Source organism: Camarhynchus parvulus, chromosome 3, assembly GCF_901933205.1.
Source record: "Camarhynchus parvulus chromosome 3, STF_HiC, whole genome shotgun sequence".
NCBI lineage: Eukaryota > Metazoa > Chordata > Aves > Passeriformes > Thraupidae > Camarhynchus > Camarhynchus parvulus.
This window is the reverse complement of record NC_044573.1, coordinates 84986547-85001545: the sequence shown is the minus strand read 5'-3', so window position 1 is coordinate 85001545 and position 14999 is coordinate 84986547. Positions and strand designations below refer to the sequence as shown.

At 35.4% G+C, this 14999-nt stretch overlaps 1 protein-coding gene across 1 annotated transcript in view; it reads left to right on the top strand.

Moving 5' to 3' along the window:
* Positions 1–14999, top strand: part of CSMD1 (CUB and Sushi multiple domains 1) — a 1057303-nt gene that overhangs the window by 590050 nt on the left and 452254 nt on the right. The window lies entirely within an intron of this gene.

The window sequence follows — 14999 nt, the reverse complement described above, 5'->3', positions numbered from 1 at the left end:
ATTGAGCTGTTTTCCTACTAACCATAATAGGAGTATATTAAAATAATTTGTCTTTCTCCATATCAAAACCAGAAAACTAATGTATTTGGAATAATTCCTCCAAAGCTTAGTTGCAGACTACAATAATAATACTAAAAACCGACCGTGTTTGGATGACTCAGTGTGGAAGAAGACATAGCTTATTCAAATCATGCTAACAGTTTGTTAATTTTTTCATGGCTAGAGTTTTGATGCCATTCCTGTCATTCCTGCCAGGGTAAAATCAGAATCATAGCAGTGGTAGAAGCTCTGCTACTTCTAGAGAATAAAAGGATGTTTCAGAGATTTGGGAAATCAATACCTAAAAGGAACAAAATATTAATGTTGACAAAAATCCAAGTCTTATCTAGTGCTGCAAAAGTTTACATATAGAACTTTATATAAAAATGTCAAACTATCAGGAGCTAGGGTATTGATGAACAGATACCAACAGAGAAAATCTTAATGCCAAATATTTGGATTTTGCATCCCTATGCAGAGATGAATTCAACATACAGAAACATTCAGTTTAGAAATAATAGGAGGGTGAATACTGAATGAGTTCAAAGCATAATTACTTTTTCCTTCCTAATTGATACTCACTTTTGCCATCCACTTTTGGGAAGCTGTAGAAAAACCAACTACACCAATACCTCTTTCAGATGTCTGATGAGTGCAAATGTGAGTCAGAATACATAAAGAGCAAGTGTTAACAGTATCATTATATGTTATCATTTCTGTCTCAGAAATTTTTATTTATGTAAAGTCTTTTTTTTCCTTGTTTTAGTAGTGTTTTTTTGCATACTAATTATGCTATTTCTTTATCATGCAATGTAGTGATTTGATGTTTTGATATTTGTGCAATCCTTTCCATCATTTCTGATCAGAGCAGTTGTATAGATGTGTGACCAAATATTTTATTTACATCAAATATAGTATAAAGGACTATATTTAGGAGAGAAATTATTGGGGCAATCATATTTTAGTTTCCTGTGTGTTTTGCTAGTGTTTTTGTTGTTTGTTTTTCTTTGTTTGTTTGGGTTCTTTTCTGGAATCTTAATTATACCAGTTTCCAGTTCTGCCTTTTGTTTGGCACTGACATACTGATACTACTACGAGTGGGCTGAGCAATAAATCCATTAAAAACCCTGTTTAATTGAGTTTTCTTATACTGGCTTTTGTTTGTAATTCTTTTGCTTGTATTTATAATTATTAGTTTATAATTGCAATCAATTAGGGTAGGATGTTTGTACACCTGTTTTATTTTCAGTCAGTAGAGACTGTTGTACAGATTAAGATAGTAATTCCCAAGAGGTGGCATACAAAACAGAATTAAAAAGCATCACTGAGATTCAGCATTTTCTTATCGTGCAGTCTGGGGACTTTACTGAGAGACCAACAAATTTAACAGGCTGTGAGACAGAAGAAGGAGGAAAGGAGAAAAGGAAAAGGCTTGCTCAACTTTAGGAAGAGGCACGATGAAAGTTATCTGTAGATTTTAGATGAAAGCAGTAGAAAATCATAATGTGTGAAATGAATAAAGGGCAAAATATTACTTAAAATATTTTATTATTTGAGAGGGAACCGAATATCAAATGACAAATGAAACCAGAACTATTTGCATGACACACTTATTATTTGACAACAGCAGTCTGAATCCTGTCTGTAAGTGATTACATTTAATAATTCAAACTTGAGAAAAATTATTCAAGTGATAAAATAAATAAGAAATACATAGACACTTAATGCCAACTCAAAGATTCTGACAAAATTAGAGCTGGTTTTTAGATGTTGGTGGCAATATGGAGGGGTTTTATTACTGTAAGTTTTACTCTTCCTTCTTACGGCAGGCACTATGAAACTTAAACAAGATGAAAACAACTTTTCTTCCTCCCATGCACCAAGCAGCCTATGACAGAAACTGGATCCTACAGGGTAGTGACAAAATCACTGCAATGGATTTCATACAGCCATAGTGTTCCTATCAGGATGACTACTTTCCTTTCCTTGATGAAATTGCACAGATGAGTATAGTCACAGATTAAAACTATGAGGGTTCCAGAGAGGCTGAAATCCTTCATGTCATTCTGCAGGGTAATCCTGTGGTGATCCTCAACTGTTTGCTTGAGTCATAACTGTCTCATTGTTCTAGAGCAACAATGTAGTTTGATTTGCAATGGAAAAACTTCTGGGAGTTTTGTTTTGCTTGCTTGGTTGATTGGCTTTGCTTGGTTTTTGGGTTTTTTGTGTTTTGTTTCTCTGTTGGGGATTCTTTGTTGGGTTTTTTTGTGTGTATTTGTTTATATTCTACTGTGGTTCTCTGTTGTTTTTTTGGGTTTCTTTGTGGTTTTTGTTGTGGTTGTTTATTTGTGGGTTTTATTTTGGCTTTTTGGGGTTTGTTGTTTTTTTTTTTACTTTGATATCTGTTAACTCTGAATATTCGTTGTTCTTTTTCTCTCTTTGGTCTTTGCTTCTTCACACACTTCAAAACTGATCACCATTTTTCTAGCATTCTGGGTCACACGTGTGCAATGGAGAGCATGTGGTTTTCCAGTGATCTTTCTGTGACTATGACATACCATAGTGAGATGACAGAGGTGTTACAGATGGATTGTTTTCCTATATGAAGACTGCCTTGGGGGACTTTGTTTATTTCAGATATGGTTATATTTCTTGTGAGACAAGTAGAGCTGCTTTTGATGATTTCTCAGTATTGATTAAAGATTGCTTTTTCAAGTGCTTCTATTTCCTTCAGCCTCTGATCAGAAGCTTATGTGCAAGCAGGCCAGAACAGGTTTTGTAAGCCTGTCACTATATTCTATTTTTCTGTCTCTTGAAAGGCTTACTTTTTCCTTTAATTTTCATATTTTCATGCTGGAGGCCACTTCTCCTTAGTTTTGCTTTTTTATGTATTCTTTAGCAATAGAAATAATATCTGTTAGCTAAGCGTGTGCTTCTTTGTGTCCATCTGGTCGCAGAAAGCAGCCTGATATACAGCCACTCTTACTGTCTTCTTTGTACTTTCAGATTCCTGATTTCAAAAAGAATTGATTTACTTTACAACATTCAGAGTTTGAGTAAAAAGTCAAAATTCTCCAATACCTAGCCATTGTATATTTCCTCACATGTGTCTTGAAATGTGTTTTGAAAATAGAATTTTCTCATGACTGCACTAGAACTATTACAGTACCAAATATTAGAAAGCTTTTTGTGTTAAAAAAGGGGCTTTTTACATGGAATATAGATTGTGAAATAAAAAATTGAGGTTTCTTTTCCTATCTTTGCATATTTTAACCTGAAACTTATCCAGAATTCAAGTGGTTAATAATGCAGAGTGTATATGGTAGGACTGTTTGAAATGCTTCCTGTATCAGTTTATAAAAATTATAAATTTAATTTTCTCTGCTAAAATAAATAACATATATATTTCTGTCAAACAATTATATAATTATTATGTTTTTCATATCAGGCAAAATTGGTAGGGAGTAATATGAAGAAAGTCATCAAGTCTTTACGTTTATAAAATGTGTATCCTTGCTTGTGAGATTTATGTGTACACACTGACCGACAGATTGCATCCTTATTTCACAGTAATTCACATTAATTCCAACTCTCACTGAGTTGGAGGAAGTTCAAATCCCTCAAGCACTTTGTCTCCCAGGAGGTGTACTGATTCCTGCAGCTGGTCAGCTCTGGCAGTCTGGAGAGGCAGAAGGTAGGCTGAGTCCCCAAGGAAGTCATTCTGTCTCTCAAGGAATTTGCAAGTGGACTCACAATGTAGAAAAAAGCATTACAGCCAAGTCTTGATTCAGTTATCACAGGCTTCCTGCGCAGCCTTGGGCAAGTCATTCAGCTTCTGTCTGCTTCAATAGATGTTCTGTAGAACATGGAGTGTCTAAGCCTTTCTCATGTATTTTTGGTTATTACTGGTATATTTTGAGATGAGAGTTTGCTGTGCATTAGGGTGAGTTTCCCTTTGGGAAGTTGGATAGGCAGGCAGATAATCAACCCAAAAGTAACCTCAAAATATTACTTCACAATCTTTCACCAAGATACTTATTACAGCAGAATACTGACTCTCTGGTCCACACTACCTTTTAATACATTCTGATCTACCCCTTCGTGTCAAGAGCTGGTTTAAAGAAGATCAAAGAGAGTTCAGTATTACAGGAAAGAAGACAACTTTTGCCGCATCATGCTAAAAGTTCTGATTAAATCCTTTGTTTAAAATGTCAGAATTTTAATTTGTAGAAATGGCTTGATAACAAAAAAAACTTACTGGTAATTTGTCACATATGAATAATTTCACAGTAATCAGTGTGATTATTTTTTATTATGAAATTCATTCATTCTTGATAGGTAAGTCATCCTGCCATCTGACCTCTCCATCTCCAGCCTTTCTTAAGTCCACCCTTACAGTGTCTGTATGTCTCTACCCCTTGGTGCCCACCTGTCAGCCCTGGCCGTGGCATAAGGTTTGTCAGTTGGAGATTTGGTTCAGTGAAGGTAGAGAAGCTCCCCATTTGAGAACTTTGCCCTCACACCTTAGGAAGTACATCAGGTAGAAAGAAATTTTCACTTTTTAATTCAGTCATTCCATTTGCTAACTGCAGTGTCATAATTTCCACTTACAGTCACTGTCACAAAGTCAGATGAAAAAATTGTCACTTCAGTTCCTGATTTCCAAATATTTGTTAGATACAAGTTCTCTTGCATACAAGGGTGCCAACAAAATGAAAAAATATAGCCAAAATCAATAAGGATATCTAAAATATAGTGACCTGCAAGTCTGCAGATTTTCCGTCTTCGCACTCACTAATTTTTTTACCTCAGAATCCTCTGTTACTTATTCTCTTCCTCCAAAGGATGAAGGTAGTTTTGTTTTCTCTGTCCTTCATGCTGCCAGCTGTCTGAGGTTTTACTCTATAAATGGGTGTAATGGATTTGGCTGGGATGGAGTTGATTTTCTCCATAGCAGCTCAGATAGTGCTGGTTTAGATTTGGAGCTAAAACAGTGTTGGTAATATGAGTGTTTTAATTCTTGCCTAACAGTGTGCAGGATGTCAAGGCCATCTCTTTTTCTCACTTTGTCCCTTGGTGAACAATTGAAGTGTGCAGAGCACATTATGAGGGAACAAAACCAGGCTGATGACCTGAACTAACCAAAGAGATATTCCACACCATAGAAAGCCAAGTTCAGCAATAACATGCAGCACAGTGGAGTCTAGTGTTGTTAGCCATCATTTTCTCAGACACTAGATGGATATCAGTCTGGTTGTGGGACATGGTGAGTGCCTGTGTATCACTTGTTTTATTTCTCTCTCCTTCTTCTACCAATCCTTCATTTTTATCAGTGGTTATCTTTATACCCAAGTCTTCTTGCTTTTATACTTCCATTCCTCTTACCACATCCTGATGGGCCTGAGGGAAGTGAGTGAGCAGCCGAATTTCAAGCTTAGCTGCCTGCTGCTGGTAAACCCACTGTAATGGGAAATCCAGAGTCTGTTTCTTATCTGCTTAAGGCTGTCAAAACTTATACTTCTTATTTCTGAGGAATTTGATTTTATCTCTGTGGCCATTTGAAATAGAGACACATGCTACTTCTGCTGAAGTTTGCCGCTGCCCAGCGTTCCAACTTCAGTGAGCAATGAAGGATGCAAGAAAGAAGAAACACAACTCTAGTGTATATTTTATAACACTGCCATGAGGACCTTGAAAATGAGCTTTCCAATCCCTGCTCATAGGACTGATTAATTTTATATCAAACCTTCAGTGGGTGAATCAAAAATCTTTGAGATAGGAACTACAACCTAAACCTGGATTCCCTAATTATTAGATCAATGTGCTTCCCAGAATACCCTTAGGTCCTTCATATATCTTTAGCCCTTAGCTCAGTATCCATTGTAGAGTGTAGACTGTTGCAGTTGCTGGTGTTTTTTGCAGTCTTTTACAAAATATAGGTTTGACCACCATGGCAATTAGTAGAAATGATAAGTGGCGGCAACCAAATCCCTAGTGAGGCATGTTCTAAGAATAACTATTAAATCAGACCTGTCAAGGGACTTAGGAGGAAGAATACTTAATTTCTGTTTCCTAATTAGATTTAGCTTTTCAATTTAGGCCAGTTTTGTGCCTAACAAGAATGCAAGCTCTAAGTATATAAACAATGTTTGTCTACAGGCTTGCATGTATTCGTGGCAGTAGAGTATAGCAAAATGGAGAGAACTGTATCTTACAGAACATGAACCATGTGGGTTATTCCTTTTCTAGATGATGCTAATAAAATTATTGAGTTGCTATGCATCAGAAAATGTATAAAACTCTGAACAAACAAACAAAAGTTATTGTCTATGGAATACTATCACTTTTTCCAGAGTGTAATTTTTTGTGCATGTCCTGAGTTGCCGCAGGTCCATCTCTGTGACTTTGGAAATAGCTGGGGAAATCACAATTCAGGGAAACTACACATTCCAAACTACTTTGTTTCAACCTGTTGCTGTGCTGGGCCTTGTCCTAGCATAACCACTTTCTATGCTTAATACAAGAATAAAACAAGACTCAGGAAAAGACTACAGAGATTTATAAAGTTCTGGGAAGGACCTACCTCAGTAATCCGTAAGGTAAATTCCACTTTTCTACACCCCAAAGTGGTTCTAGTGGTGACTTTTGTAACTCCTGTGAAATAGACACAAGGTACACTTGGTTATTTACTGCATGGAGGACAGGGTCAGAAAAAATGATAGGGAGGCTCTCCCACTGAGTCATGAGGTTCAAAAAAGACCCCCTTGTGTTCTCAACTCCTTCTCAGAGGAGAGTTTATATGTAGCTGGATCCAGACTTAGTCCCAGGCTTAGTCATTTGTATAGATCTAAAGGATTATATTAGTATAGAATTATATACAATCTGTCCTTTATGCCACTTATCTAATAATTTAAAGTTTCAGTGCACTTACTCCCAATTCACTTACTGAGTATCTGACATGATAAGGCTTCTCTCAGCCTCAAGGAATAACCTTGAGAGGTATTTCTGCTGAAGGGGAGATCCTGGCATGCAGCTGCTGCCATGCAGGAAAGCTCAGCGGGCCTTGGGCTGCCCACTATTTATGGAGTGTGATGATTGACTTACAGTCTTATTTGCAAACTGACTACAGATGTTAGTTTCTTCCAAACTTGGCTGGAGTTGGACATTAACCAGCAGCGTGGTTAGGTGGGCACATTGCTCAAGTTAGCCCTTGGCTGCTTATTGTCTTATTATCCAAATACCCCCACTTTGAGCTGGATGCAGCCATCAAACCAGACTCGTCCATTATGACCACACTTCTAGTTACTGCTTAAGCAGGGTTACAGGACATACTGGTCAGGTTAAGGAGAGTGGGGAGACCACACTTACAAATTTAGTATACAGATATTTCCTAATCCTCAATTTATCCTTTTAAGAAGGGTTTATGAAGGCTCTGCTTTAACACATTATTTCCACCACATTCCAGGGAATGCAGTTCCAGGATGGGATACCTCTCATTATCCAAAGTCATACACTTTGGCAGCATTGAATTTGGTTCATGCTCTCATGACTGCCTTTGTGAGAAGTGTCACAAAAATATGGAAACTTTTGTTATCTTGGTGAAAGTAATTCAAATGAAATTTTTGTCCTTTCAATTAATTCTGTTTTTATGCATCGTTTAGAATAAAAATATAACACACCACAGAGGTAGTTAATGTCCTGAATCCAGATGGTATTGGCTTCCACCTCCTTCTGTTAAAATGTCGTAATTAATGGCTTAAACGTTTGGAAGAATATTTTTATGATGCAGTCTGAGCACTTGTATAATTTACACTATCTCCTAAATTTATCTAAATAAGACCTTTACATTAAAAAAAAATCTTTATTGATTCCATGACTGGCATGCTGAAATGAATGGATGGAAACTCCACTAGGAAGGCAAAACTAGGAAGGAATGTGAGGAGTGGGAGTTGTTGTTAATGTGAGAAAGCAGGTGGGGATGAATGATGGGCCACATGAGAGCTTATGGATTAAGATAGTGGGTGACTGGTATAGACAACATTATTGTACATGTCTGCTACAGGCTGCCTCAACAGGAAGAAGCAGACGAGCCTTTCTTCAGGTAATTTGAGAAAACGGTGTGTTTTCAGACCCTGATCATCATGGGTGACTTAAATTGTCCTTATAATTGCTGGAAAAGCAAGAGATCAAGCAATCCTGGCTTCTGCAGTCCTGTGATGAGAACTTCCTAATGCCTAAAATGCCCAAGAAGCTGAGGAAGGAAGATACTCTAATAAACTACACACTTTTCAAAGAGCTAGTCAGGATTATGAGGGTCTTGGCTGCAGCAAACACAGGGTAGTGGAGTTCAGACTATTGAGGAGAAAGAGAAATAGCAGGATCCCAAACCTGAACATAGGATGAGCAGACTTGGCTTGCTCAGCTTGAATGAATGGCATGGAATGTGACCATGGAAAGAATAAGGCTGCAGGAGAGCTGATCAAGTTTCAAGGATTGGCTCCTCTGGGCTCAGCAGTGGCCTACCCCGATAAGCAGGAGGTCAGACGAAACATGGCAGGAGATCTGCACAGATGAACAAGGGCTCTGGAACATGCTCTGTACAGAAAAAGGATGCCAGAGGTGGGAACAAGGTTGGGGGACCCAGGATGACTGTAGAGGTGCCATCTGAGCATGCAGGGCTGGGCTTAGGAAAGCCAAATCCCTCTTGGAGTTGAGTCTGGAGAGTGTTCATAAAAAAAAACAAGACAGGTTTATAGATGTACAGTGGAAGGAAGACTAAGGGAAAAAGGTGGACATGCTGGCATATGAGGAAGGGAACCTATTGACAGGGGACATGGAAATTATTGAGGTTTCAGATGCCTTCCTTCCTCACCTAGCTAGATACAGCTGATGGAAGGAAAAGTCATTTTCATTTTTTACCATATTTTTGTGTGTTTTTTTAAGATTAAATTGCTTTTGCTTCTCTTTTATGTTTGTGTTAGATTTTAAATTGTCTGTTAGAGCTGACGTTATGCTTTGTTGTGTCAGACTGGGTCAATAAAATCTCTTGTTCTTGTTGCAGGTGTTTTTGTTTAGCAACCCTACAGAGAAAGCAAGTGTAAACAGTCTTGCCTGTGGTTTCTTTCTGATTTATCTAGAAATCTGAGCAATTTGTTAAACATGGGATATTATTTAATCAGCAGGGCAAATACTGTGTGGGTGTTACATTTTTCTTGAACTGCACATAATTAATATAGAAAAAGCAAAGTGAAACAGCATTTGCACTGCTGGATGAAACATTATTGGTAGGTGAATGGATGTGCCTCTTTTAAAGAACAAAAAGGATTGAACTAACTCAGTTATGTGAAAAACCCTATTATGTGAAAAATTTTTAATCTATCATTAATACACAAGATTAGCATTATTAACATATTTTTCATTATCACTGACAATGAATTTTGTCTCTTCCTTATTTTCCATATTATTCCTTGATGTGAGAACTTTGCTGGTAGCAAATATGTGCATAAGTATTCATTGTTAATTCTTATTGCCTCCTCATCAGCTGTATTTCTTTTTCATCTTTCTGGTACAAAGGAAAAACATAAATAATTTTTCTTCTTCCAATTCTAGCATGGCAAGTACTGTATTACATCTTAATGTGCTTGCATTTGGGAAAAAATGAAAAAAAACCCACACCCCAGATGTTGTGGGTGGAAGATTGCTTTTCTTCTGGTTGAAATGAATTGATTGATTAAGGGCTTATCCAGTAATTTAGACAGTATAGCTTCTATTGCTGAAACCATAGCAGCAGCTCAGCACATTTTGTTTTATTTTTCTTTCAAGAAAGAAAGAGTTTTTACTAGACGGGTTTTTAAATTGTGAAGAAGAGGAAAAAATTTCTGGGCCATGATTTTTATTGACTCTGATTGCCAGTGCCTGGCTAAAATCCTGCTTTTGTCAACTTATGGAATTCTATTACTGAGACCTATGAAATTTCTGAATCCAAACAACTGTGGGTTTTGAAATTGTATGGAGCAGATACTTGCTTCAGAAATCTGGTTCTTCCTGGAGAAAACACAAGGACAGGCATGCTTCCATTACTGTGGAATTTCCCTTTGCAAACCTCAAGAAAATGGAGAAACACGGAAAATAAAAGTGAGACATATAATTTATTAGGAAAAAGCTTTTAGCTGAAGTAAAATTGCATTAGTTTATGCTCAGTTTACAGTAATCTAGAAAAACACGAGGTGGAAGAACATACCTGATTTTCATGGTAGAGAATTTTTTCCAGTAATTAAAAAATACATGAAAGAAATAGTGTTAGCTAATTGGTGTATGTACGTACATGATCAATGAATTTCTTGTAAATGTGTTTCCACTATTCAAACATTTTTGCTGTTTGGCTGTCATTTTCAAACCATAAACTCTAGTCTGAATGCACATATAGTCATTTTATTTTCTTGAGATATAGTAAAATAAAAATACACCTTTAGGGAAAAAAAGCTTCTTAATGTGTAACGATGAAGAATTTGCAAGGAATTGCTTGGCTTACTTGCTAGTCTTCCTTCATGATGGAAAAATTAAAAAAGACATTGCAGTTGTCTGTAGTGCTTTTGTGAATATTTAAAAAAGGAGTTTCATTCTTGACATGTGCAAATGGCACACTTTTCAGAATGTAAAACATGGCTTAGTTTACCTCATTTTAATAATATAATTAAGAGTGGTTTTCATTTTTAAAATAATGATTTTTAGTTAATAAACTCTCAAGTAAAATTATTTTAAAAAGCTACTGTCTTGTGGAAGAGGAGAATTTTGGAGTTCCCTCTGTTACATGCTGGTGTGTAGCAGTCTGAATCAATCCTCTGCCAGCTGATGTCAAGCCATGAACATGCTGAAAGTGATCCTTCACTAACATGGGACCTACATCAGATGTAGGCTTAGATTGTGAATTTAGTATTAAGAATTGCAAATATAAATATTTTTAATTTGCAAAGCTTTAAATATTTTTGAAAATAAATTTATCAAGTGTATTAATTGCAGTTAAATTATGAAATGTAAATAAAAATAATTTAAAACTTTAAAAATTATTAAGATTGCAAAACATTCTATAAATTTGAGATGAGAAACCTAAAGATTAACGGTTGGAATTTGTCGCAGTGGTGATTTGCTCATTAAGGCTTTGTGGAAGAATCATTGTGGACTAAATAATATCAAACAAGTTAGTTTTGTAATTAGTTGGAGAAAGGTATTTTAAGTGAATAGTTTCTATGAATTGACTACAGAGACTTAACAGGTTTTTAGTGTTATCATCACGGGATCCTGAATTTTACAGTGAAGCTATGGTAATTCATAGTATTCTGTCATCAGGCGCTGTCCTCATAACTGCTCCATTGACAGCTTCAGGTATTTAGCTTTTCAGTTATCAGTATAAATGTCATTTGAAGTGCCAATAAATACTGGCAAATCCCTGAAAAGGCCAGGTTGTTTCTATAACTCAAATACCCCTCTAACTTAAGGGCTTCTCAAGGTTTTGTGTGGATGCTTTAAAACCAACAGCCTTCTACCAGACTTCTGCAACTTTTTTTTTAATATCAGCCTTTTACATATATATATATATGTAAATATATATGTATATATGTAAAAGGCTGACATATATATATATAAAAGTTTGATGTATATATATGTGTTTCTATATGGCTATTGCTTTATGAATGTTGCAATTTTTATTACACAGTTTCACTGTGTTAAAAAAAATAGCTCCATTAAGAGGTGGGAAGACAGAATAAAATGAAGCTGAGCTAAAAAATGGGAAACTGAATGTCCCTTGACCAGACAACACCCTCTGTGCTGCTGTAGAACTTGTTTCTGAAATAGAGATTCATCCCTGCCCCCTGGCTTCCTGTTAGTCTTTTCACAATTTTTGTTGGTATGTGCTCCGTGCTGGAGTTGGAAATAGCATTTTGAGACTTCATCTTTAAATCCTCTTGTTGCCTAAGTCCTGAATTGTCTACATTTTTTTTTTTGTTCTTTACATCAGAATAGAAGAAATAGACATCCATACACCTTAAATATGCTTTAAATTATATAAACACCTAGACATTTAAAGACAATAGGTAGTAACATAGTGTAAAACCAGCAGAGATATAATCTTTCATGCTTTTCTTGTCCATCCCAACTACATTTCTTAAAGAATATATGGACACAGCTTTTAGTTAGCTTATAATTACTCTGGAAGTAAATTTAAATTAGAAAATAAAACAACATCCTTAACACATTTCAAAAATTACCCAGTAGTTGCAATTTATGGTTTTTTAAAACATAAGCTATTAATAACTAAGTCGTGTCTCAACTTGGTAGCTTTTATTTAATCAATGATTACATAGTTAGTGAGGAGGCATCAATTCAGGAAAATAAATCGCTAATCAAAAGGATATTTGTTTCCACATTTTTTTTCATTATGAATTTTATATCAGGGACTTAACGGACCAGAAAAGACAGATGAAGTACCTGCAAGCTTTCCCTTGATGTGTCAACAAAGCTTCATCTACCCTGGGGAGAACAAAAATCACTCAGACCTTGAGCTGATTCATTAGTTGTAATATTTGCAGAAAGAAATAGCAATTTTACGGCATCCTTCATGCTCTTCAGTCCAAAATTTCAATTTTATAATTTACAAAAACAGACTTCCAATTCACTTTAACAGGTTTAAATCCAGTGTGATTTTTTTTCCATCCCTAGTGCCTATGTACTGTCTACCAGCATTTTTACAAATTACTTGAATAATGACTATTGTTCCCTGTGTAAGGTGATCTGGAAGCTTTTCTTCCTACATTTGTTGAGTTGAAATTATGGATATTAAATGCACATTGGTGGTGGTTTATTGGAATTTTGTTTCATTGCTAGTTTCTTACCTCTTGCACATGACTTTGGCACTTTGTCACGTTGCTAAACTTGGATTTAAAAAAACATTGCTGAGGCTTTTTTTTTTTGTTGGAGCTAAAGGAAGAATTATTTTTCAGACTGTTGCTTTTTGATGTGAGTAGCATTTCAGGAGGTTAGTGCTTACTTTTGCCTAGCTGCTTATATGGCCCTGTCTAAAACCAAGTTTTACACTCAAAGAGATTTAAATCAGGTCACTCTAGTCTCTGCGCAGCTGGAGAGGGTAGATCTGCACACAGGTACGTGTTCTGCCACGAGTATCAGTGGGCATGAAGTCCTGCAGTAGCATCTCTTCTCTTCTCTTCTCTTCTCTTCTCTTCTCTTCTCTTCTCTTCTCTTCTCTTCTCTTCTCTTCTCTTCTCTTCTCTTCTCTTCTCTTCGCAGAAGTCATGATCCAAGCATGGCCTCTTGTACTGTTCACAGACATACTAGAGAAGAATTATGGCTGAGAATTGGTATCAAAACCAGATTTTTATTGGGAAAAGCACTGTGGAAAAAATAATTTCAAAATAAGATAATTTTTTCCTAGAAATGATGCCGTTGTTTTTTTTTCTTAAAAATAATGAACATTATAATACTATATATTTTATACATTATTATGTGAAGCTGCTACTAACTTACCATGATACCACTCTATTAATTGCGAAATGAAATTATTATTTTCCTCTTAAAATCAATATCTATATATTATTAGTTGAAAACATGTGGTAACAGACTATAATGTATTTGGAGAAAGTGCATTTCCTAAAAATCAATGTTTGGAAATTTATTTATGACATCCAATAGTGGTACTTCTGAACTGAATTTATTACAAAATATTTCTAGAACCCAAATAAGTAATTATTACTTATTTAATTCAGAAAATCAAATTAACATATGGCTCATAAATAAGTAGTAATCATTTTAGATATACATAAGAAGCGAAAATTATCTCACAGAATAATTCAGGCAGGAATAACTGTGGGGGGTTTCTGAGGGTCCAGCTGCATCCTGAAAATCCCCCAGGATGAATCACAAAATTTCTCTGGTCAACCAGTTTCAACATGAAGCCTGTTGGGTTTCTTGTTTTAATGCAAAGAATTGGTTTTTTTGGTTGATTTTTTTAAATGTTGCTAGTAGTGTAAGAAAATAAATTTCAGAAAAACATCTCCTTCTAGTATGGTAATACATCTGCATAGATATGTGAATTACTAGGAAGTTAGCTGGAATGAGATTTTCTTATAACCTAGAGGCCATTTTGATGTGACCATAAATTTTTTTGGTTTGTTTGCCTTTTTAAAATTTTTGTCCCTTTTCAGCCAGCAGATAATTCTTTCATCCCAAAAACTTTATTACTGAAAAAATTATTTTAAACATTTTTCTCTATATATTGACTTAGACCAGAACTTTCACTGACTGTCAAAATGAGATCAGTCTGGTATTTCTGCTTTATCATTATTGAACCCAGTGAATGTGAGCCTTGATTAAAAAAAAAAAATACCAACAGAGTCAAGAAGTTGTAAAGCAGGAAGATATTTTGTCTGAAAATGAAGAAACTGTCCTAAAATTGCCCATATTTTTAGAATTATTCACAAAATTGTACTTACATATTTTTATATTTTTACATTCGAAATTTTGTTTTGTTCTAACATATTTGAAGTATATTAATTTCTGAATATAGCATCTTTTATTACATATATTTAAAATAAAATTAAATAACAACATGGGAAAACATGATGCATTAGATGCATTAGAGAGTTACTAACTAAGGAATAAGACAGTGTGGTTTTCTTCCTGTGCCTCATGGATACTTTTTTTCATTCTCCTCATTGACAGTACTCAGCTGAAGGGTTTTTAATAAAATGTAATCAAGTGTGTTGAAATATGAGGAAGCTAACAAACACTGTAATATTTAAGCAGGATATTTTGCAATCTTCTTTTTCAAAGCCATTCCAATTAAATGAAATATTTCAGGGGTGCAAGTACCTAACATCAAAGGATGGATTGGTTTTGTTATTGATTTTTTCATGCCTTTGAGATATTTCTGTAAAAGCTTGGTAAAA